The following is a 25729-nucleotide window of genomic DNA, read 5'->3' on the forward strand; positions in this document are numbered from 1 at the left end:
CCATTGCTTGATTACATGTGAAAAAAGTAACTTGAATCAGTGCAGTTCAAGTTTTATTTACACTGGACCTTTAATTTGTAATTATATCACTGTAATTTATTATTACTCTCTAAAACATGGAGGCAAAGAATTCATGGGAAGAAAATTTGCACAATAACTGCTTTTCCTGCAATCCAAACAGGGATTGCAAGAATTTTCTGGAAAAAGTTTGGAAAGGAAAAATATTTCTAAAATTTCCTACTGTTTTTACATGAAAAAAGATAACTTAAACCAACCCTATTCAATTTTTACTTAGAGGGACCTTTAATTTATGATGATATCCCTCTAAATTAACCATATAATCATATATCATTTTCCTGTAAATCATGGAAAGAAAAAAAATCAAGAAAATTTTTTCTATCAAATTTTTTCTTTCAATCCAAACAGGGCCAAGATCATATCCAGAATTTTTAGATGTATCCAAAGAGTTCCGTAGTCCCTAAACAACTTGGTTTCTACATTATGTTTCTTTGGGAGCATTAATTTTATGGAGTAATGCCTTTGAACCAGGTGTAAGGTAGAAGACATTCTTATGGAGATGGACCGTATATTGCGACCAGAAGGGGCGGTCATTATCCGCGATGAATTTGATACTGTTATCAAGGTGAAAAATATCGTTAGATTTTGATTTAACAGCATTAGATTTTGATTTGTAGACTTCCCATTATTTATTCTGTAAAAAAGGTTTTGACATTCTTCTGAAACCTTTATTTTTCCAACTACGATGAATAAAGAAGTATCTTTCGATTTGCTGTGGTTGTTGGGTTTCACTTCTTGGCTCCATTGTTTAATATAGTATGTTTGTAAATGTACAAATTGAGGCCTGCGTGTTTGATACTACTTTGATCATCTAAAGATTCCCCATTGGGCTCTACTATCAGAATAAATTCTGCACATTAAACTACAATGACTCTTCCATTTGATATAAGGAAAGAGCCCCTGTTCATTGGGAGTGTAAAAAACAAGAGGGTTGAGATTGTTTGATCATAGATTTTTGGGGCTTGGCCTAACTCCATGATAAGGCGGAGTAGATAATGATCTTGAACATTCAATGGTAACAAAAACACCTTCACAGTTACAAAAATATGGGATTTTTCTCGTGAGAGAGAGCTTGAACATTTGGTAACCAAAATAGGGGGTATTGGCACATCCGCACATCTAACATACAGGGTATGTAAAGATGAGATAAGAAAAACAAAGAAAGCATGAATCAGAAGCTCTGTTATGCAGTTGAAATGATCTTGTGAAGTGGTAATTAATTAATTCCAGCGGCATCAAAAGCGTAATTTTCTTTGTATTTTCAAGTTTGAAATATTCATTCTTCTGAGAAAGAGAGGAATTGTAAATGATGTTTGAGAGCTCTAGATACCATATAAAGAGCTCTTCCTTTCCAAACTTTTCCAGATAATTCCTGCAATCCAAAATAGGGCCTTAGATAACCTGGAAAGGGAACAAAGAAACCGAAATTTGTATTGAGATAAATTCCACCATAAAACTAGACAAACGACTAACAATAACAGAAGAAAAAGTTATAGCCATGGTTTCAAATTTCAGTTTCGGAAAGCGTTTTGCTCCCCACCAAAACCGAAATTTCAAAATGCAAACCAAATAAAATAATATTTTATTTCATATAAAGCAATTTTAATCCTTAAATTTCAGCCGAAATTTCGGGGAAAGTATCTACAATTTCGGTTTCGGGGTTGACCGAGACCTGAAATTTCGGATTTCAATCGAAATTTAAAACCTTGGTTATAGCATGAGAAGAAGCAAATGCCATTAAAGCAGTAGATAATCCACCTTTAGCAATGAGTAAAAGCATAAAATGATTGCACAATGTGAAATGGAAAAAAATCTTGGCCAGCTAATGTTCAAAGGGAAATGATATATTCGCCCCCTTTTATTCCTCGGGCTACCTCTTGTAGTGTAAAAGAGCAGTCATAGATACACTAGAGGGAGGTGGCCCAGGGAATAAAACGGGGTAGAATATATATATATCACTTCCCATGTTCTAATCCTTGCTAATTGAATTTGGGGGGAGCGGCTTTCTAGTGGAAGGAGATTCATTTAATGTGATTGCTTAGATTAGTGGTGGTTATTTGAGTACTTGTCACTTTTCCATTTTTATTAATAAGCTGAATAATATTTTTTTTAGCAAAGCATAAATAAACTAGGACCTGTTTGGATTGCAGAAATTTTCTGGAAAAGTGAAAAATATTGCTAAGATTTTATATTGTTTTGACACCAAAAACAGATAACTTGAACCAACACTATTCATCTTTTACTCGGCAGGGTCTTCAATTTATGATAATATCCCTCCAAATTAACAAAAATCATGTTATTTCTTTCTAAATGGTGGAAAGAATGAAATTTTTTAAGAAAAGATTTTCCACCAGAAAATGAATGAAGGAACAAAATCTGTCGTCATACAAAACAAAAATCTCATCCAAGAAAAAAATTTCTTTGGGAATTATTTTTTCCTTTCCACAATTTAGAGGGAAATGATATGACTTTGGTTAATTTAGAGGAATATTATTGTAAATTGAAGATCAGTCATGTGTCAAAATTGAATATGGTTGGTTCAAGATATCCGTTTTCGTGTGTTAAAAAAAGGAGGAAAATTTATATGAAGCTAGCTAAATGTTCCCCTCGCTATCCAGTGTAGCAATTTATGTTGCATTTGGACGTTGGGGAGCTACATTTTTGAAATGGGAAGTGATATATCTCTAAGGACCAACAATCATATCTTGGGTCCAGAAAATAGCCTTATAGGAATCACCTTCAACCTTCTAACTTACCTTTCCATCTCTATGTAACGTTAGAGGTGATTGTTTACGACTAGATATAAACAGAGAAATAAGTAGAGAGGATGAAGAAAAGCAGAGAAGAAACGTCAAATACAGTAGTGTTCTTCAGTTCTCCCATTATGGGCATGTCACAATATAAACCTCTAAATTACACCTCCTACCCCGAAGATGCTGCCAAGTGAATCAAACTAATTTTTTCGATGTAAAATAGGATCCAAATCAAGAAGAATAATTTGAATTGTAAATTATAAGACATCATTAATGACCACATTGGTCTAATCAAGTGTCAAGAACAAGTTTCTGTTCAACATTTTATTGCAATTGTAATAATCTAAGGAATATCTGTCTTACTCACATGGCTACAAAATTGCTGGACTTTGTCAGATCCTTATTGGAAAACAAATGTCGCCTGCTGTGAAATGCTGAAACAAAGAGCTCCCCCCTAAATTAGCAAAAACTGAGCCTCAGCACACCATTGCTTCTCTAGAGTAAATTTAATGAAGTATTGAGGGGGGAAATCAGAGGAAATCGGGTTGTCCGGTGGATGTTAAGCATTGATGCCACATACGACTGTTGGGGTCGACAGACCTCGGAGAAGTTATGACTTCAGGGATGAGAAGGTAAACATAGTGGGTGTTGCATATGCCCACTGTAATGCCACTGTATCCCGCAAAGGCACCGTGAACCTGAATAATAATAGATCATGGAATTGTCATAGAAACATGTTCAAATATTTTAATAAGTTAAAACACAAATATGAAAAAAGTAAAAAAGAAAACCATGAGATGTACTTAGAACTGGGCCCAACAAAGTCTACATGCCCGACTGTTAAGGGCAGGTTTTCAGCCATGATAACTTTTTTCTCTTGGAAAATGATTTTCCCAAGGTTTTGCAATTCATATTTTTAGGGAAAAATTGTCCCAGTTAAAACAATTTTTTTTGGGTAGGTGAGCTGGGATCGAACCTGAGCTGAGATACAAGGACTCAACCATTGAGCTACACTTTCAATCCCTCCAAGTTAAAACTTTACAAGTGTGTCTGTGTGTGTGTGTGTGTTTTTTTTTTTTTTTTTGCTGAAATAGTTTTAGCTAAAATAATTTTTACCTAAAAAAGGCATTAACAAACCTGGGAAAACATTTTTCGAGGAAAACAATTATTGAATAGTTGAGGCAGGGAAAGCAACTAACTTGATTTGAAATTGAAATATAGGAATGGCAACAATCTAATCAATGCAAATCCCATGAATCCATCAGTACAGATACAAATAACATTACAGAAAGATTAACACTGCAGAGCCATTTTACACGGATTCTTTTAAATGGGCAAAGAATCCGGGCTGGACACACCTCAGATTCCAATACTTAAGGATTCTTGGAGACACTTCTAGATGTCTTTTATCTGTTTATTCCGCATACCACGACCGCAACTTTACAATTACCATTTACCTCATGTTTTCATGAATAGAAATGAATATTATATCTACTTACCCGATTAAAATTTTCAATATATTTTTGTTAAGACTGTTAGAGTGAAAGAAGAGAATGAGAAGAAAAAGGAAGAAGTTCTGTTTACTCCCCCTCACTTTAGTATTTATATAAAGAGAACATACAAAGACCACTATGCCCTTAGGCTATGCAATACACCTTCTAACACTCCCCCTAAAGCTGGAATGTATATATTGTACATTCCAAGCTTGTTACATATGTCACTCAATTTTGTATAGCTTAAGGGCTTTGTGAACACATCTGCTAACTGATCAGCAGATCTCGTGAAAGAAACATGAATCTCGCCTCTTTGTATCCTTTGGCGAATGAAGTGGCAATCAACCTATATATGCTTGGTTCTCTCATGAAAGACCGGATTGGTAGCTATATGAATTGCAGCTTGATTGTCACAATACAGTTGAGATGGAGCAGATGAAGAGAAACCAATCTCTGAAAGGAGAGAACGTAACCAAATAAGCTCCCCGCTGGTATGAGACATAGCATGATACTCTGATTCGGCACTCGACTTGGAGACTATGTCCTGTTTCTTACTTTTCCACGACACTAGATTGCCACCAACAAAGGTGCAATATCCAGTGGTGGATCTCCTATCTGCTGGAGATCCTGCCCAGTCTGCATCACAGAAGCCTTCTACCCGAGTATGACCATGCTTCTTGAATACGAGTCCTTTCCCTGGTGCTTCTTTCAAGTAGAGAAGAATCTGAATCACTGCTGCCCAGTGAGAAGTACGGGGTGAGCTCATATGCTGGCTGACTGAGCCAACAGCAAATGATATATCTGGACGAGTGACTGTAAGATATATGAGCTTACCCATCAGCCTCCTATATCTGCCAGGGTCATCTAATAAATCTCCTTCTTCTGGAAGGAGTTTCCCATTTGGGTCCATGGGAGCAGACGCAGGTTTCACTCCAAGGTGACCTGTCTCCTCAAGAAGATCTAGTACATATTTCCTCTGTGAGAGGGAGAGACCTCTAGTAGAATATGCAACCTCAATGCCAAGAAAGTATCTGAGACGACCCAAATCTTTGGTTGAAAACTCTTTCTGCAAGAAGGTTTTCAACCTGCGTATCCCCTCTGAATCACTGCCTGTAATGATGATGTCATCGACATATACAATCAATAGCAGACAACCAGTAGTGGAATGAGAACTGAAGACGGAGTGATCAACTGCACATTGCTTTATGCCATAGTGCATGATAGCATCACTAAATCGTCCAAACCAGGCTCTAGGAGACTGTTTGAGACCGTATATAGACTTCCGCAACCGACATACTGAGGAGGACATCTCCCCCTGAGCAACATACCCAGGAGGTTGCTCCATATACACCTCCTCAGTAAGCTCACCATGTAAAAAGGCATTCTTCACATCTAACTGATGCAGAGGCCAGTCATGTGTAACTGCAAGAGATAGAAGAACACGAACAGACGGAAACTTAGCGACTGGCGAAAAAGTCTCTAAATAATCAACACCAAAGGTCTGAGTATAGCCTTTTGCCACCAACCGCGCCTTAAGACGCTCAATAATACCGTCAGGTAAGTGTTTGACGGCATAAACCCAGCGACAACCAACTGGTCGAGCCCTTGGAGGAAGAGGAACTAACTCCCATGTCTTATTGGCCTGGAGGGCCTCCATCTCAAGATCCATGGCCGCACGCCATCTCGAATGATCAAGTGCAGCTGGTAAAGACTGTGGCAAAGAAACAGAGGACAAAGAGGAAACAAAACTCCGAAACATCGGGGTGAGAGAATCATATGAAATAACAGAGGAAATAGGGTGAGCAGTACTGTGAGAACGAGTACGAGCAGCAATGGGAGAATCTGAAGTAGAAGTAGGAGAAATAGGTACCTGAGATGTGGGGGGTGTGATCTCCGGCTGCAAGGACGATGGCGCAGGTGGAGGATGATGAGCTGTAGATCTCGGCCGACGAGGATATGTCTGCGGAGGAGCGGGAGGAGGAGCCTCAGGAGCCTAAAGTGAAGATGAGGGATCACAGACAGAAATAGTCTCAGGAACTAATACAGGAGGGGAGAGGAGAGAAGCCGGAAGGGCGGGGAGGGGAAGAGAAAGGTCCGAGTCAGGAACTGTGGAAGGAGTCTCATGAGAAGATACAAAGTAGGACTTAGACTCGAAGAATGTGACATCAGCAGACACAAAGGACCGACGCAGGCGAGGACTGTAACAGTGATAACCTTTCTGGGTACGGGAGTACCCAAGAAAGATGCATCGTTCAGCCCGAGGGTCCAGCTTATCAAAGCCAGGACCAAGGTGGTGAACAAAACACACACACCCAAATACCCTAGGGGTGATAGGAAAGGGGTCATGACCAGGGTATCACACATCAAAGGGGGAAGAGCCACCAAGAACCGAGGATGGAAGCCAGTTGGCAAGGTGGCATGCAGTAAGAACATCATCACCCCAATAGCTATTGGGAACTCGCATCTGAATAAGGAGAGCGAGCCCATGAAGTAAAGAGCGCATCTTCCTTTCAGCCACACCATTCTGCTGAGAGGTGTGAGCACAGGAAGACTAGTGGAGAATACCCCGACTGGAAAGAAAATCCTGGAACCCATGGGTAGTGGAGAAATATTCTCTAGCATTATCTGTGCGCAAGCATTTGAGGGCACAATCAAACTGATTTGTAACCTCAGAATGAAAAGTACGAAAAACAGAGAAAACCTCAGAACGATCGTGAAGCAAATACAGCCAAGTCATGCGAGAATAGTCATCAATGAAAACAACAAAATATCTATATCCAAAAATAGAAGGAGTTCTCAGGGGACCCCATACATCAGAGTGCACTAAAGCAAAAAGGGTGCGAGGCCCGACTAACAAGCCTAGAGGGAAAAGACACATGGTGGTGTTTTCCAAGTTCACAGGCCTCGCACTGAAAAGACTGAATAGGAACAGAAACTATAGAGGTGCGCCGTAAGCGCTCAATGCATGGATGACCAAGGCGGTAGTGCCACTGGTAGGCGTCGACAGAACTGTGTAAAATGGTACGGGGGGGGGGGGGGGGGGACCTCCATCCAGACGATACAACCCATGTACCTCACGTCCTTTACCAATCGTCCTCCCAGCCGCAAGATCCTGTAATAAGCAATAAGATGGATAAAATGAGACATAGCAGTTAAGATATTTAGTGAGCTGACTGACTGAAAGTAAGTTAAAGGGAGACTGGGGAACACAAAGCACAGAGAAGAGGATAAGACCAGGGTAGGGAGAGGTACTCCCTGTACCAGAAATGGGAGTAGTACGACCATCAGCGAGGGTCATAGACTGAGAGGAAAGAGGGTGAAAAGACCTGAGTGATGATAGAGTACCTGTCACATGGTTCGAGGCTCCCGAATCAATGATCCAGGAGCTCGCGCTACTGAGAAGAGAGGCAGGAGTGCTACCTGGTTGTGCAAAGCCAGCACTGGGAGGATGGGCGGCCAAGCGTAGGCGCTGGAGCTCATCATAGTCGGCCTGAGTGAAAGACGGTACAGCTGAGTTGGAGCCGGAGGAAGATGCTCGAGGATCAGAGTCTTCCAGAGTAGAAAGGTGCGCTGATCGCCCGAACTGAGATGGCGGCGGGGGACGACGCTCAGGATGTAGCACATAACAGGTCTCATCACGGTGGCCCTCGCACCGGCAATGTGTACAATATAGACAAGGTCGGCCACCATATCCCCTGCCACGAGAGAAATCCGTACCCATGGTACGTCCACCACGGCTAGAGTCACGGCCACGGCCTCGGCCAAACATCCCACCATCACGGGCAGGACGATCTCCTATTGCATATGCCGCGGTAGCATGACCATAAAAAACAGCAGGAGTAAGAGAGGCTCCACCTAGACACTGTTGTGCCCACTGATAGACCTCCTCGAGGGAAGGCATAGTGCAAGAACCATAAATCTGCTGGCGAAAAAATATAAACTCGGGGCCCAAGGTCTCGAGAAACTGAACAACTCGAAGCTGATCCCGCTGCCGAGCGGCGACGGCTAAGTCTGTCGTCAAGGGCATAAAAATGTCGAGCTGCTGACAGTGAGAGACGAACTGACCATAGTATGTAGAAAGAGGGGTGTCACCACGCCGAAGATGCATCCACTCAGAATATGTGGCACAAATACGGGAGAGGTTACCGACGCCTGAAAACATAACCGCAGTATGATCCCAAATTCTCTTTGCAGTCGGAAGCTGCATCATAGTCCCTGAAATCTGTGGGATCATACTCTGCCAGAGTAAACTACGGATGAGCATCATCCGTTTCCCACTGCTCATAAGTGGGATCCAAAGCCGTAGGAGGGTCACGACGTATGGTGTAGACCTTCCTTTTGGCAATGAGATAAACTTCCACCGCCACTTTCCAATTCATGTAATTGGAACCATCAAGCTTGACCGTGGTCATCGGGAGGAAGGAGGCATCACCCGATGAAGGGGAAATAGGGGTAGAAGAAGAAGAGGCTGTGTGTGTGAGAGGGATGCCCGTCGAAGGGGTTTGCCCGAGAGAGGGATTTTCTATAGTAGGAAGCTCCATAGAATGATGAAGATGAAAGAGACACAACACACCACGTCAAAGCAAGGGAGAAGAGAAAATGAGAATGCCTCTAGGGCATAAAGGGACCACTATGTGTGGCGAGAGAGTGTGTCGCGGCTCCGACGAGCTTGAATAGAAAAAGAAGACATAGTAGAACCTCTAGGGCATAAACGTAGCCGCGAACGAAGAAGAAAAAGAGATAGGAAGAAATTTAGACCATAGAGAGAAAGAGGGGAAGAAACTTAGGGTTGTTAGGTTAGATGAGAAGTTTACGAAGGGAAAATTTGGGTGGGAGATTATTTGGGAAAGAAATGGAGGGGAAAGGGTGGTGGAGTGTGGCAGAGGGTTTTACGGCAAGAGGGGCGGGAGGGGGGGGGCGTGAAGGCGAGGGACAGGTAGGGTTGGGTTGGGGCGTGAGGAAGAGAGGGGTGAGGGTTGGGGCAGGGAAGAGGGGCGAGGGTTTGAGAGAGAGTGGGAGTGGGAGAGGGGAGAGGGGCGAGGGTTTGAGAGAGAGAGAGGCGGGAGGTAGAGAGTGGAGGGGCGGGAGGAGAACGGAGAAGAGGGGCTTCTCCAAGGTCCCTAGGGCACAAAACCCCTAGGGCTCTGATACCATGTTAGAGTGAAAGAAGAGAATGAGAAGAAAAAGGAAGAAGTTCTGTTTACTCCCCCTCACTTTAGTATTTATATAAAGAGAACATACAAAGACCACTATGCCCTTAGGCTATGCAATACACCTTCTAACAAAGACCATATTATAATGTAAGAAAACAAAATTTAAAAATTGATTAAAATATCAATACAAAGCAGTAATGAAATGTTGTTTTCTTTTTTCCTTTTTCTATTTTTTATGGAGAAAGTATCGCGATGATATATGGAAAGCATGTTGAGGGGCTATAAATGAAGTCTTACATCATTCTGTCCAAGAACAGTGCAGAGGATGGCATTGGATGCGTTAGCACGACAAGCTCGGATCATATAAGTTGGATCAATGTATTTGGCATCAGCAGGAACATCTATCTCCCTGAAATGCTTTTTGATCTGCAAGAAAAATTGAAAGCTTATTATCAATATGGCAGCCACCTTAAATAACAATAACAATTTGTGAGCAACTAGAGGATAGTATGAAATACAGCTTTCAAGATTAACATTTTAGACTAAAGTAACAAATCAAGGGAAATTCCAACAAAATTCCAACTAAGATGTGTATGTTGTATGTGATGCACGATGGAAAGGGAAGACATTAGGTATGGTGACTCTAATACCAATTGACGAAGGGCAGTCAAGGGAAAGGCATATCTGTGGAAGCTATGGCATATATGGGAAAGGATAAGGTTTTTGTTATGAAATCACAAGGGCTAAGAGAATAGGTTATGGGGGATATCATGAGAAACTAGAGTACTATTATTTGGGAAAAAGGTTTGGAAAATGAGCCATTCCAAAGTGGCTCCCTCCCCCTAGTGGATGGATCAAGTTTAGTTTTGATGGGAATTCTAAAGGCATACCAGGTCGGGTGGATATTGGAGGCATCCTTCATAATTTGGATGGACTTATTTATTAACCCTTTCTGGGCCAATAGTTGTGTGCAACTACATTAAGGCGGAAGCAAGAGCCCTTCTTTGGGGTTTGGAATTTTATGCCAACTCTTTTTGTGGTCTCTTAGTCATTGAAGGTGACTCTGCAAATGTCATTGCTTGGGCGACTAACAAGTTAGTGGGTCCATGTAACGACCCGATTCCGTCAAGTCGCTACGAGCGAGGTCCTTTCAATACTCATACTCCAAATGAAAAGTAAAGTTTTAATCACTAAAGTTCAAACTAAAGAAAGTCCCGACAAAATAAAAACAGAAAATGACGCAAGACGTCATAGCGCCATAATCCATGAAGCGAACTCTCCGATCACACGATCCCTTATCCCATGGTTTCTTCGTTTGTAAATGCTCCGTCATCTAATGCCTCAACCCCTGTGGTGGAGAAAACAACGTTAGAGCAGAGTCCTCCAGAGACCGAGCGGAGTAAAAGGGACAATATAAAAGGGCATGCAATAATAATTCAGATCCTTAGCAATCATCTAGAAGCAATAATACATAACTGGAGAATAAAACTACGCCATCTATATCAGTATAAACAGGAACGAATAACAATAATGAATGATATGTTATGTGTGCATCGAATATGTAAAATGAGACAGCACTTTCCCCAGGTACATCCGGCTTTTCCCCAGTTTACTTTTCTGTCAGTTCTTTTCTGACTTTCTCCTTTTTGCCGGTGTCCTTGCCGCACGACTACCCACTACCCCTGTCCAAAGGTAGTGGCGTTATGGACTCGGATTTCGGTCTCGCATTTAATGCCCAGCCGTTTCGGGGATACTATCCCTTTGGATGGTTTTGCCAACGAAAGGCGGTACACGCTTCTCGCGCTGGCCTTTGGACCTTAGGTCCCAGGATGATACCACCACACCCTTAATTCCCCCTCAGTCTCTCCCATGTATGATATGCAATTGAGGGTCTTGAGGTCCATTACCTTTGCCTTTTTCTTCTCCTGCATTCTTTTGCACAAGGGTTAGAACAGTTTATTACGCAATGCATTTCAAATAAACAAGTATCATAATCTAAGCAATTATTATTGAGACATAGTTACATATATAGAATTACATTACATATGACAAGTTATATTGAATACAATTACAAATCAAAGTCTAACTATCACCTGCCTTCAAGTTAGATTTGTGGATAAGAAATTGACGAGCCCCCTAGAGGAGGTGGGAAGATTGATAACCTGGCAAGGATGAAATACATATACTAAGATCTCCGACAAAGATGGCCACTTCCTGTCTTAGCTTTCATACAAAAATACTTACATCTATGTAAATATGATCAGCAGTTGTAAGTTATCTAATATGCGAATTTACTTATTAGTCCACAGATGAAGTTTTTGATTTCTATTAAAGATACACCCTACTGTTGATCGGAGTATAAAATCAATAAAAAAAAAGAAACCTTTGATTATTATTAATTAGGGTCAACTGTTATTCAAGTATTTAATTGATGCAATGAAGTTTGTAAAGATTTGAGGAGGATAATACCTAGAATACATATCTAGTAGATCGAGAAATCCACACGCCCATATAATTAAGTAACATGTCAGCCCAGATTTAGACTCAAGGGTAGATTCATAAATATGCCATCAACGGATAAAATTTGAGCATTTACTAATACAAGTGAGCCCTATGGTTTATTTAATACTATCAATTGTAAAAGAAAATTTGTGAGACATATGGTCTTAAAAACAGACAACTGAAAGGCTCATATAATTATTATCACCATGAAACCCATGATTTCACTACTAAAAAAAATTGTAAATCCTTGAGTGATAATGGTATAAGCAAAACCTTATGATTTTTATTAAGTAAAAAAATCAACCATTAATTCAACTGTTAACTTATACGAGTGAAACTCATGATTTTCAACTATAACTCGTGTATTTACTGAATACAATTAAAACCCATAGTTTTATAAATAAATAAAAAATCATAAATTTGCGTTTTATTAATCTAAATCAACTGTACATCCAACTATTTATTACATACTCGAAAATCAATAATTCTTATTAATCAAAATTAATTGTGATTCCAAGCCTTAATTAACTATAACGGAAACCTTATGGCTTTATTAAATAAAATCATTGATGGCATTAGCAAGATATTAACACAAGTGGAATCCCATGATTTTATTAAATAACAGTAACACCTTTTTCCTTATAAGGACCATTATAAAGACCATAGCATAGGATCAATTCTTAGATAAGGTATAGATGTACTTACTTGGGCAAAGATTTAGGTTTAAGAAAACCAAGTGTAAGCCTTTTTCCTTCCTTCCTCTTTTTTTTTTTCTTCTTCTTCTTCTCTTTTTTTTTTTTTTCTATTCTTTTCCCTCCCTTCTCATAACTGGGTGAGCGTTAAGAGGTTTTGGGTTAGGTGCATGCTTTCCAAACATGTACTCCTTTATTTGTTGCATTATTTTGGTTGTTTCTCATTCTTATCTCTTCCCATAAGGAAGGTTAGCATTTCTACACGTTTCAATGAATCTTAAATTGAGATTTTCCCTCTAACTAGCTTTCAATAAAAGAAAATGGGACCCACTTAAATTTTGGGGAGTATGCACGACTCAATTTTTTTGAGTTGTGCACGCTAATCTCAATTGGGGGGGATCGTGGTCCCTCTTAGATCACGCCCAATGCCAAAATTTACCTCTTTCTAAATTTTGTCTGGCTGTCTTTGATTAGATTCCCATTTATTTTGGCTATTTAACATTCCTAATTTAACTCCCTACTAGTCTACTAGGGCTGGAATAATTACATATGAAATAAGAAGGCTACTAGTGGGCCCACAAGATTTTGTTTTCCTTAAGGCACTATTTCATTACAGATTTTCCATTCTTTTCTTTTCTTTTTTTTTTAAAGTTTTCAAGGAAAATAGTTAATCATATAAAGCATTAACTACAATAAGTACGAACCGTTGGTTATTAGATCATTTGATCAAAACAAATTTTGAGGGAGAATAAAAGATTAAATTCAAGATCAAGGATAGATCTACGGTGGATCGATGACCTAGACCCTCAAGTTACGATCTAATGGCCTTAAAAGCCTAACATAATCATTAATGAGGGAAACAAAAGGGTGGTCGTTACAGTCCATGGAAACCAGCAGGGGTTATTGATGAAATTATTGATCTCTGATTGAAAGTAAATCCAAACTTTCAGCATATGTTGAGGTCTACTAATGAGCAAGTGGATAAAACAGCTAAAGAAGGGGCAGAAGAGAATGAAATGGTCTCTGTCAACTCCATTTCAACTGAAGGCTTGATGTAGGGTATCTAGATAGGATTGGGTTTAGTTTATTGGTCTTGTATCTGCTATGTTCCTCTTTGGGAGGTCTTGTACTTGCACATTTTCTTTAGCAAAAAAGTTTTATTATCTTTCAAAAAGAAAGGTTAAGCAGGGTCTAATGAAAGGCAAATATGGGTCAGAGTGGGCTGTTGTAGATCTGGTTGTGGATTAGGACTAAACTTTCAGGTTTAAGGCAGCTCTGAGTATAATTATAAAGGACTGTTGCAGGTTTGGATTAACCAGTATATGGTATAGGCGTAGGTAGGGCTGATAGGTGGGATTAGACCTGACCTAACAGTCCCTTGATGTCTGTAACAGACCAAAAGGGTGGACTGTTGGTCAACGTGGATTCATTAAGAGAATGATGCCACAGGACTCACCCCTGGAGGCTAAATAAATATTAATCAGTACCTGGTTCTAGAGTCTCTCTAATTCTATAAAAACATGCCAGCAAATTTACTGAGTCTACTGGGAAAAAAAGATAATTGCACATAATAGTATGAATCACCACATATAATAAGCATTTCAACTACTATGGGCGGGTCCACGTCAAAGAAAACAGATGCCTCCTTTTTGTAAATGGCTTAAGATATTAGAGCAACCAGATTGAACTTCTGGGGGCCTCCTCCTTGTGAATGGATTAAGATACTAGAGCAACCAGCTTGAATTTCTGGGGGCTAAATGGCTGTGCACGCTGGAGCCATATTTTAAACTACGAAAATAGATGGCATCTTATTATTATTATTATTATTATTTTGAAATGGTTAGATGGCATCTTATTATTGGAGTACTAACTTAAACATAAACAGAACAACCAGAATCAACGTCTGGTGTTTTGACAGTTGTGCAACTCTGGAGACTTTTGTTTGATCTCAAGAAAAGAGAAATTGAATAAAACAGTTCTTCTAAAAAATGTTTCTCATATTAAAATATCAAAAAATAATGTGGGCATTTATGCAATTTTGAAACCCATATTGCTATATTTTTACCTATGCATTTGACTTTATTATCAATAAGGTCGTATTAGATCTGAGGAACACCAGAGTATAGTGTTAATCACTAGAATCTAACCTGCTGTTGGATATGGACACCAATATCTCCAAATACCACATTCCCAGATGCATCTGTTGCATTTGACTTTTGAAGCAAATCCTGCACATCAAATTCAGAAGTACTATGAATGCAATTTTTGTTGAACGATCTACCGTGAATGCAATTGAGTTATAATATTAAGAAACCATTTGAGATTTTAAACTCCTATAGCTCCTATTAAATGCATACATGACACCATAAGCTCCTTGGTGGAAATATGTGATATAAAACCATGAAACAGAAAATAAGTAGACCTTTGTTAAGACTCCAAGTAAATTGTGCAGCTCATCTATGTAGATAGTAAGCGTATCCTTAGCAAGTAGCAACTAAATTTCTGGAAGTAGTATGTATGTAGCACTGAGAGGCACACATAAATATTTATGAACCTTTAGACCCGCATTAAAAAAGTCGCCGGCCATGTTTCTAGAAATTCATATTCTAAAAAAATAAATTATGAGATTCAAGGATAATGGTTATCAGTGATCTTGATATAGATGGAAAAGCACAGAGAGAACCATGGGTTTACTTTCAGATTAAAATGAACCTGATTTCTAAGTCATCCAAAGGTTTAAAAAAGATGGCAACTCTTGGGATGCCAAATTTACCCCTCCATAACCTGTTAAGACTTTCAAAACTTGATTGACCACTTTAGTTATTCAAAACTTGTCCCTAAAGAATTGACAGATTTTCATTTGATTTTCCCATTGAGTATTTCTCCAGGCCATCATTGCTTCACTGAATTGACAGATTTTCATTTGATTTTCCCATTGAGTATTTCTCCAGGCCATCATTGCTTCACTGAACACCTATATTGAGTTTACACATAAGGACAGCATGAAGAAAAAAATGACAGCATAAAAGGCTTCCCGTTCACATGCAGATCAATTATCAACTATGGAAGATGCTTCATGCCCAGCCATGCGTAGAGGACCTGAGAGTTCGGATTCATAAAATACCCTAAGTTAGTTAGAAATTGATATATGATGAGATGTCTTCAGAGCTCTTTTTTTTTGGATGATAATCTTACTGGTAAAAGAAGGGAATAAGAGGGTCAACAACCAAACTGAGCAACATAAGGAAACAAGAAGTAACCCTCAAGGGGGAGATTCGGCCAAACATCTCTATAGTGACTCTAACCATGCCATTACGTGCCAAGGCATCCACATCACCGTTGTCAGACCTAAAAATATACTGGAATGTGGTAAACTGCCCCTCAACAACATTGAGCACATCCTCGATAGTTAAGGGAAGCCCCTACTGAGCTTCATCTGCCAGCTAATGCTGTGGTAGTGTCTCACAACCATAGTTTTACAACTCCCCCACGCCCGTGTCGACTCCCCGAGTCAATTACCTTTTACCTTTCCGCATTGACCGAGTACTCACCCGCATAAACCGAGTACTCGACCGCGTCGTGCAGAGTTGACTAGGATTTTCTTCAGCCGCATCCGCGGTTTTAAACACTGCTCTCAACAACTATAGAATCAAGCAGGGAAGGATATCAATGAACCGGATAAAATTTAACTTTTAAGACCAGTCTAAAGTCCCATTGAGTTAGATTTTCCATTTGAATCGAAACCAGATAATATTTAACTTTTAAGACCAGTCTAAAGTCCCATTGAGTTAGATTCGGTCCTTCACCAGAACAGAATTGTGATAAACTCATATTTACTTGAGCTTTCATTGTTCAGTCTTGCTGTCATGCTCTCAGTTTCCAGAAGTTTTTGCAACTTTTGAGTATTTCACCTTAACTATTTTTGCTCCCCACAGCCCCCCAAGCCAGTTTCTTGTATAAATTTCGTAGATCTCTTCTTGGTTCCAACTTTTATCTCTAAAATCTAAACTGTAAATTCTCATGTTTGCAAACTAAGATCCCAGCTCCCATAAATTCTCCAAATTGTCTTTCTCCATTGGGAACCTGAGGTTTTTATCTCACGACAGCCAAAAGCTTCTCATATTTGAAGACTTGAGTGCCAAAATGTCCTTATCTGCACATCAGTATCATTTAGTTGCATTCTAGTTTGTTCATTATATTTTTGCTGAAGAGGTTAGTGGAAGCAAGACTAATACTTATTTCAGTGGTAAAAATACTACAAATAATTTTCAAGCTACCAAGGAAAAACCAGGGAAGATTCCCAGTAATCTGTCTTAAATGCACGCATACAGAATTCACTTACTTGGCCTGCTCCTTCAGCCACACAAACCACAGCTGATCCTTTTGTCTGTATCAAATGCTCGAGATGCCGTAAGACACCATATGATCCCTCTAAACTAAAAGGTACCTTCATTTGAATTATCAAGAAATTATTCCCTAATAAAATCATAATAAAAAGAAAGCATATCATTAAAGCTACACATCTCAGGAATCAGACAGATGCCAGTCTGTCCACTAGAAAGTGATGCATGCATGGCTATAAAACCACTACTTCTTCCCATCAACTTCACGAGTCCAATTCCATGATATGCACTACGTGCCTGAATACAGCGAAGAGAAATCCATTAAATATATAAGTGAGATTCAAGAGTCAATAAAAAAAATGTCTGAGAGACGCCTACACTTTTCTTTTCGGAAAATAATCCACAAGTTCCACAAGAGCTGTTAGATAAGTTCTTTTTTTTTTTTTAATGTAGAGCTGTTAGATAAGTGAAAGCTGATTACCTCAATATATGCAGAATTGATTGCCCGTTGAGCTTCTTCTACAGCAGTATCAAAACCGAATGTCTTATCCATCAGAAGTATATCATTGTCAATGGTTTTCGGCACACATACTACAGAAACTTTCATTCTTCTCCTGTGGCACTACATGTGAAAGCATTACATCAGCCATGCAATTGAACCATCTCTTAAATGGAACTTGTAATCATGTTATAGGGTGTACTAAAATTCCACTCTAACAGACCGAATGGTCGAAAGAGAAAGTATGAGTTTTGTTGCAACATCAATTAGTAGATCATGACCTCGACTTAGTGAGAGGTAAATGAGGCCCAAGTAGTAAAGGCGTAGATAACTTGGGTGATTCACTCTTAGGACTAGGAGAAAAATATCCTAGGTCACTTGGGTAAGTCACTCTTAGGCATCTAGGCAGCTGCCTCCAACAACCATGAATGCTGCTTTAAAAGATTTTTAAATATTCAAATAAAGACTGTATACAAATGAGAGTATGAAATACAATGGTGTTATTTGCTAATGGTTTAAGAAGCAGATATAAGTACCTCATTGTGTATTGCATTGGCCCCTGCATGGGTGCCATTCCCGCCCAATATAAAAAGCATATCGATTCCCCTGGCCTAAAATACTCAGTTAGCATAATGTAGATTTTTAATCTTGATGCAAACTAATAAGAGATAATGGAACAACCATTAGTGAAACCACATTAAACCTGAGAACCAGTTAACTTAATATACCTGTACGCTATCTACAATGTCACTAGTACTAGCTCCCCCACGAGAAACTCCCAATAAACTTCCACCGGCAAGATTAATGTTTTGAACCACTTGGCGTGAAAGCTGCAAAGTCAAATGGTAAATTTACAATTAAAAATAAGAATAGATCCGGACCAGAGGAACTCTCATCTTATGGATTCAAGGAGATTAATCACCGGTATTTCAGGCAAGCCCTTCTCAAAAATCCACGGTAACCAAATGGGATTCCAACAATCTTCTTGACCCCATATATTTCAAGTGTAAAAACTATCTGCATAAGCATGTGAAACTAAGGTTAAACGGAAGTTCTTACTTAAGTGTGCATCATATCTTGGAAGAAGCCATCCATGCATAATATATTCCAGAGTATTTAATGAATTATCAAGACTACAAAATAACCTTCCATGTGACAAATTATAGAACAAGTAAATTCATCTTTAGCTTTCCAAGAGACAAGCTATTGAAAAGATCAAATAAATGCATAGCGACCAATTACTTTCTAATTTAAAAGATTCTCATAAACAACCAGTTACCTTCCAGACAATATGCATTTACAAACTGAATGAAGGAAAACTAGAAAATGCAATCCACCAAGTTAAAAAGATATCCCCTAGATATGGACCTACTGGAGTCATCGCCTTGTTGGCTTCATTGCTGGCCATTGAAAATAGTAATGTGTAAAAGAAATTAAAACACACAATTGTTTCAGTGGAAGCAGCAAACTAGGAATTAACTGACCATTTACAAACCTGACTTGCATAGATTCTTTGCCCCTCTATGCCAAATCCGCGTCGACATCTTTCCACACACGATCGGACATGGATTCGTGTGGGACACATCCGGATTCTTGTCATAGCCGTGTCCCACACGAATCCTGTTTTTTCAGGCGAATCCGATACATCATCAACTCTTTTAAAATGCGAATCTTGTATATTTTCCCTTTAAACGTGTTCGTAAAAGCACAATCCATCCTCTCTTAATAAAAACCCTAGTGCCTAGACCCTCCACCGTTGAACATCTACCCCCTTCTACTTTCTCCTTTGACTCTCTTAATAAAAACCCTAACGTCTCGACCTTCCACCCTCAAATTTTTAAAACAGTTACAAACACAGGAGCAAAATAGAAAAGAAATTGAGTGTGAAAAAACCTGACAAAGAATGAACTGGCTTCTAGTATGAGTCATTTGTAAGCGTAAAACAGTGTATCAAGTAAATAACATGCAAAAAAAGCTTTATGAAAGAGAAACACAAACATTTGTCTAGTAGCAGGTAAAGAAGGTACAATATGTACTTGATTTATTTGGTAAAGAAAATGCATAATATCATTTTCAGAAAATATATGTGATGCTCATTTTCGATTTATGTTGATTAATTCAATGATCTAAACAATGCTGCCTCACTAGACTTTACCTAAAGGATGGCAAAATTTGGAGAAAGCTATGGAGACTATAGTTGGCTATGCTAAAGGATTATGGTGATTCTAGGATGTCATTGAGCAAGAATAAGCCACATGCTATAACAACATGAACATATGAACCAAGTAGACACAGCATCTACAGCAAATGATATCTGGTGGCAAGATGATAGACAAATATGAGGCCCCAGGTGCAGATTGTTCTTTATAGAATAATGATTTGGTTCATTGTATGCTTGGGCACAGATTTGTAATGAGCTTTGGTTCTATGAGCAACTTTTTTCTTTTTGAACGGTAGTTCTATGAGCAACTTAGAATGAGAAAGATCAAATCAGACAGCCTAGAAGAAATACATTTCTCTTTATCATTGATCTCCAAAATATGTACCAGGATGTAAAATTCATGTTTCAGTTCATGCATCTTAAGGCATTGATTGACTAAACAAAGAACAAAGTTCAACAGATTTTTTTGGGCATGTTTGGTTGCACTATTTTCCATGGAAAAAATATGGAAAGATTTCTCACAGATTATTTACTCTAAAACCCGTCTGATCTATTAAAAAAATAAGGCTGAGGAAACTTTTGGATGGATCAAGCAGTTTGAGCAACGCATGGACTTTCCTTCAGAACAAGTCAGTGCACAGTGGGTGTCTGGAATTTCAAATAAGTACACAAATAATCAAATATACAACAGGACATAGCAGAAAAGAAATAAATAATAATAAATAGCTACAGGGCCACCAACCTGTCTAATGACATCATTAAGACCAGGGCAGAGTCCTCCGCAAGTAACAATGCCTGCTTTTACTTCCTCAGGTTTAAAGTATATTTGCTTACGGGGTCCCGCACGATGCACCCTAGGATAAGAGGGCAATCACTAATCAATGCCAACATCACAGTTCACAACATACCTAGGATATGGTTTTGTAGTTCTCTGAAAAAAATATACATTGTTTTTGGTAGGTAAGCTGGGATTGAACCTCCAACCTCCAGGTTGAAGAATAAAGCCTTGACCATAGAGCTAGAGGCTCAAACCATGTTTCTAAAAACATGCAAGGCAAGTCAATATTTTTTCTTGTAAGTAGTTTTTTTTTTTTCTTCTGGTGAGTAGTTAAGGGGCCGTTTGGATATGCGGATTTTAGAATCTTGGATTTCCTTAAAATCGTAGTTGGGAGACTAGAGAAGAAGGAGACAGACCGTTTCACTTCTCTTTAGAATCTTGGATTTTAAGTAAGAAATCCAGGTTTTAGAAATCTCTCCCCCATCCTGACTCCTAAGATATCCAAAACCTGGAAACATGGGTCATGGGATGATCTCCTGCTATCTTGCTGACGGAAAGAAGGGCGAGAAATCAGAAAACGACGACTGGTCTCCTTCTTCTCTCGTCTCCCAACCACAATTTTGAGGAAATCCGAGATTCTAAAATCCGCGTATCCAAACAGCCCCTAATACTTAACATACACAAGAAACTAATTATGAGGGTACAAAAGACTGGAAGTGTCAGACGATTAGTTAAATGCAATGCAAACACCACTATTGAAGCGAAAAACCAATGTCTTTAAGTTATTTTTACAACATAAAAAGATAAGAAAGAAACAAGAGATGAAGAACAATACCATTGCTCCACCCAGCTGCAATCAGGGTCAATGCACTCCGCTCCAGCTGAAGTTTGTGAAGAAAACTTTATTGCCTGGTATGAATCATAATTTCATAAATTGATATGGCGGGAGAGGACAATTTGTTTATATGCTTACTGGCATCTACATAACAAACAGGAAGGAAATATTCACGATCAACTCAAAGCTGTTTCATAACCTATTCAACTGTTGCAATACATATCAATTACTTATTGTGAAGTAAGAGGAAAAACAAAGTTACATGAACACTGAAGTCTTCCTGAAATCGTAATGTGAATTTGTTTATATGCTTACTGGCATCTACATAACAAACAGGAAGGAAATACTCACGTTCAACTCAAAGCTGTTTCATAACCTATTCAACTGTTGCAATACATATCAATTACTTATTGTGAAGTAAGAGGAAAAAAAGGTTACATGAACACTAAAGTTTTCCTGAAATCGAAATTGTCCTGAAAGCATAACATTAATCTAATAAAGAAGTGAAAAGCTGTTGTTTCATGTGCAAGGTTTTAAATTTCGACAGAAATTCGAAATTTCGGGTTTCGGTCGACAGTGAAATTGGAATTGGGTAACCTCGAAACGTTACTTTATTTCGACGAAATTTTGAAAATTTCAGTAGAAATTTCGTTTTCCTGAAATTTCGGAGGAAAATCCCGTTAAAATATATATTTTATTCACCATTTAATATTTCACTGAAATTTCGGGTGAAATTACAGAAATTTCAGACGAAATTATTGAAATTTCGCCCAAAATTTTAGCGTGGATAAAATATTGCTTTTTTTATTTCGTCAAATTTCGAACGAAATTTGGAAATTTCGGCTTCGGTGAGGAGCGAAACGCAATCTGAAACCGAAATTTAAAACCTTGTTCATGTGTTGTGCATGAGAAGAATATAATACTTTGTTGTCTGTTATCATATTCTCGCTATCACGCCAAAAAACATTTTCCAATTGGCTTTTAACATCACTGTGACATGAAAATCGTGAGTGTCATCATTCTCTACACTCTTGGGCAGCTAATATTCCATATTTCATTTTCTTATGTAACTATTTGGGCTAAAGAGTTCAAAATAATTCCATTAAAAAAAAAGAGTACAAATTATGCTTGGCCGAAAGATGGAGAATTCGAAAGCAGCTCGACCCAATTGACATGGATTAGAAAGCACATTTAGTTGTTTACATATTGGTGTTCCCGGGACAGATCCTAACTCCTAACCATCTTCAGCATGGAACCTTCCTTCTATTAACAAGAAATTTATATGTAGTTAGCAGAACAGGCCAATCTTCCATATTTCAATATACTGCGACTTCAATAAGATATAGGAATCAGTCATAGACCAATTTGGAGTTTTTTGACAATATTTTATAGGAATCAGTCTGATACTAAATGTATATGAATAATTCAGAAAAGCAGAGTATGGATGACGAAGACATGGGTCAGGGTAGAAACAGTGAAAAGCACCCTGAGAACGACTACAGTGATAGATAATGGGATGACAGGCATGCTCCCTTATGCAACTTTGATATGATAATTTTGGCACTGAGCCTGGGGATGTTTACCAGCACAAGGTATCAAGATCTTCACTTTATGCCATTGCATAACTGATACTCTGATATTTTATATTTATATGATATTTGTGCTTTCTATTTTGCAAGCTATAGTTTGAAGGAGACTTCTGTGCTTCTCTTTAATCTACAAAAACTCCATGGCTCCTTATTTAATGTCACACCCAAAATCTCTTTTATTTTGTCAGCCACATAAAGCCAGTGATAATAACTTGAAGAATTATAAAGCAGCAACAAAATAAACACTATTGTAAGAACTCAACTTTGTGATTTAAGATTAAACACAAATCTGTAGGTGATGAGTGAAAGCAGATTGTGCTCAAGTGCTAAGCTGGACCATAAAGTATGAGATGCATTACAGAGCAATTCTTAGGAAGATATAACAACAGACCTATAGGAGTGCCCTATCGTCCTCATTTACATAGCCATTTGGCCTTTCCTCTAGATCACAGATACCATCCACTACTTGAGGACCCCTGTCAAAGCCAAACTCAGTAGACATTATTATAAAACTAAAACAAGCAAATGAGATAAGCTAAACCCAGATATTATTTCATGAAGAAAGCAGTTTAAACAGAGGTAATGATGCAGAACAATAGCATCGGCTAGTACAGAATGAGAAAAGCAAGAATTCTACTCCAACTGAAATAGAAAACGAAAACAACTGGGCATTTCAAAAGTCAAAACTAACACGATAATTATAGATGTACACTAAAGTTAACAGAATCATTCCATTAGAGCAATAAATGAAGATTATGCACACAAAACAAGGCAAAGTCACTTTTTTTTGAGAGGGAATGTGGTTGGCATTGGCTTAATGTCAAGGGCATCCCTTAAATGTGGCAAATTGAACCTATCTTCAAAATCCTCCTGATAATGCTTCTTCCAGTTTGGGTCCGTAAAATCTATCTTTTGCTTCACAACAGCAGCTCTCACATTGATAGATCTCTTTTTCATGTACCTCGCAGATTTTCTGAATCTTGGACAATTCAGACCAAACAGAGAGAGATCTTCATTTGAATGCAAAGTATGCTGCCCAAGACATTTGAAACCAACACGGTTGATAGAAGAAACAAAAGCCATTCCTCAAATGACTATATAGTCAATGAGGTAAATCAATCAGCAAGAATCCTGTCATTGAAAAAAAAAATCAACACTTTCAAATACCAGCAAAAATAAACGCCTAAATAAACCTTACATCTAATGATGGAAATATCATGAATTGAGATGAGACGAAAATCAAACAAAAAATACAGAATTTAGCCTTGTTTCGAAAGTGATTCCACAAGTTCTATAGCTAAAACATCTCCGAGTCTACTATAGCGCAAGATCAACCACAATACGTTAAATCAAAACAAAACACCATAACAGAACATAATTTCGACTCCAAACCCTAATTCATCATCGGATAAACTAAACTTCCAAAGAAATTCCTTTTTCTACCAATCCGAAATCCAAACTAAAGAAAATTTCAGGATCCAAAACAAAACGACCTTAGATAAGGATCAAATCAAATCACTTAATAGACATAATTTCGATTCTAAACCCTAATTCATCATCGGATCAACTAACCTTCCAAAAAATTCTTTTTTTTTCCTACTAATCCGAAATCCAAACTAAAGAAACCCTATGGTGAAGAAGAAGAAGAAGAAGAGAAGTTGAAGCTAAGTTTTCTCATTCTTCTTTTGACGTGGGATTTTTCGCCAGCCAGCATTGGGCATTGACCTTTTGCCTTTTCTTAGTAATCGAATTTAGGCGCCCTTTTTCTTTGGGAGTTGTAAAAACACATGGAAATCTTGAAAATACAGAGAGAAAGGGGTGTAATGACCAAATGAAAGGAGTGTACAATTACCGACTCACTTTTGATTAAACGTGGGCCATGATTTTTTCACCCCCCCCCCCCCCCCAAATAGGATAATGCGCCCCAGCTTTAACGTGATTTGTCGTCAAAAAAGCGTTAAAGTCTGCCCACAATTCACGTTAAACTGGGGGCGCATTAGGGGGGCGAAAAAATCATCTCCCTTAAACGACGGCTCATTAGGGAAGTGATATAGAACAAGGTTTTAAATTTAGGTTTCAGGCGAAATTTAGGTGAAATTTTGGTGTTTCCCGAAACTGAAATTTCGATCAAAATTGGGTAAAAGCCCACGGAATACTGTTTTTGAGGCCGAAATTCCGAAATTTAGGTAATTTCGGTCGAAATTTGGTAAAGGATTAAAATAATACTATTTTATCTATAATTTCACCGAAATTCAGTACATTTCGGGAATTTTGGTTTCGGGTCAATTTCGTTTTGGTGCCTCAGTTGAAATTTAAAACCATGATATAGAGCTCTTTTCCCATAGAAATTTGAACTGAAATTTGAAATTTCCAAGGACCTAAACCGAAATTGGGTAAACCCAAAGCGTTACAAAATTTCAACCGAATTTCGTTTTCTACTGAATTCAAGGAAAATGACAAAAAAAAAATCTGAAATTTCGTAATCTTGTTTATGGCTACACCTTACACTACAAGCGGGTGGCCCAAGGAAGGAAAGAAGGCGAATATATAATTTCCCGTTGTAAGGCTTTTTGTGTGGGCCCGAATATTGTAATAAGCAGCAAGAGAGGGGTGTCACAACCAAACGAGGGGAGTGTGGAAATACCAACTCACATTTGTTTCTATTTCGCTCTTGCTTTGGAGAAGGAAACAACCGCTTTTTAAAAAAAAAAAAAAACCCGGAACAGATTGCGGCCCCGGGGAGGACCTCAAAATATTATATAGAAATTGCAAAATTACAAGAAGAGGGCTAATCGACTCGCCTCTAAATCAGAAACCAAAAGGGGAAAAACCAAAAAACAACACATTCCCTTA

At 38.6% G+C, this 25729-nt stretch overlaps 1 non-coding gene and 1 pseudogene across 2 annotated transcripts; one reads left to right on the plus strand and one right to left on the minus strand.

Moving 5' to 3' along the window:
* Positions 1–2602: 2602 nt before the first annotated feature.
* On the plus strand, positions 2603–2739 carry LOC143855296 (small nucleolar RNA snoR136). Its single transcript, XR_013237795.1, has one exon. It is a non-coding gene; the product is annotated as a small nucleolar RNA snoR136 (small nucleolar RNA).
* A 181-nt stretch (positions 2740–2920) lies between these two features.
* Positions 2921–24657, minus strand: LOC143854302 (ATP-dependent 6-phosphofructokinase 5, chloroplastic-like; annotated as a pseudogene). The gene is made up of 14 exons (XR_013237480.1): positions 24449–24657; positions 23658–24007; positions 23268–23352; positions 21288–21361; positions 20417–20528; positions 18436–18530; positions 18242–18343; positions 18050–18124; positions 17496–17636; positions 17195–17311; positions 17014–17118; positions 14819–14899; positions 9775–9903; positions 2921–3529 (listed from the first exon to the last, which is right to left on the minus strand). The product of XR_013237480.1 is annotated as an ATP-dependent 6-phosphofructokinase 5, chloroplastic-like (transcript).
* Between the last annotated feature and the right edge of the window lie 1072 nt (positions 24658–25729).

Source organism: Tasmannia lanceolata, unplaced genomic scaffold, assembly GCF_043159265.1.
Source record: "Tasmannia lanceolata isolate RefF3 unplaced genomic scaffold, GAP_Taslan_0.1 ptg000020l, whole genome shotgun sequence".
NCBI classification, from domain to species: Eukaryota; Viridiplantae; Streptophyta; class Magnoliopsida; order Canellales; family Winteraceae; genus Tasmannia; species Tasmannia lanceolata.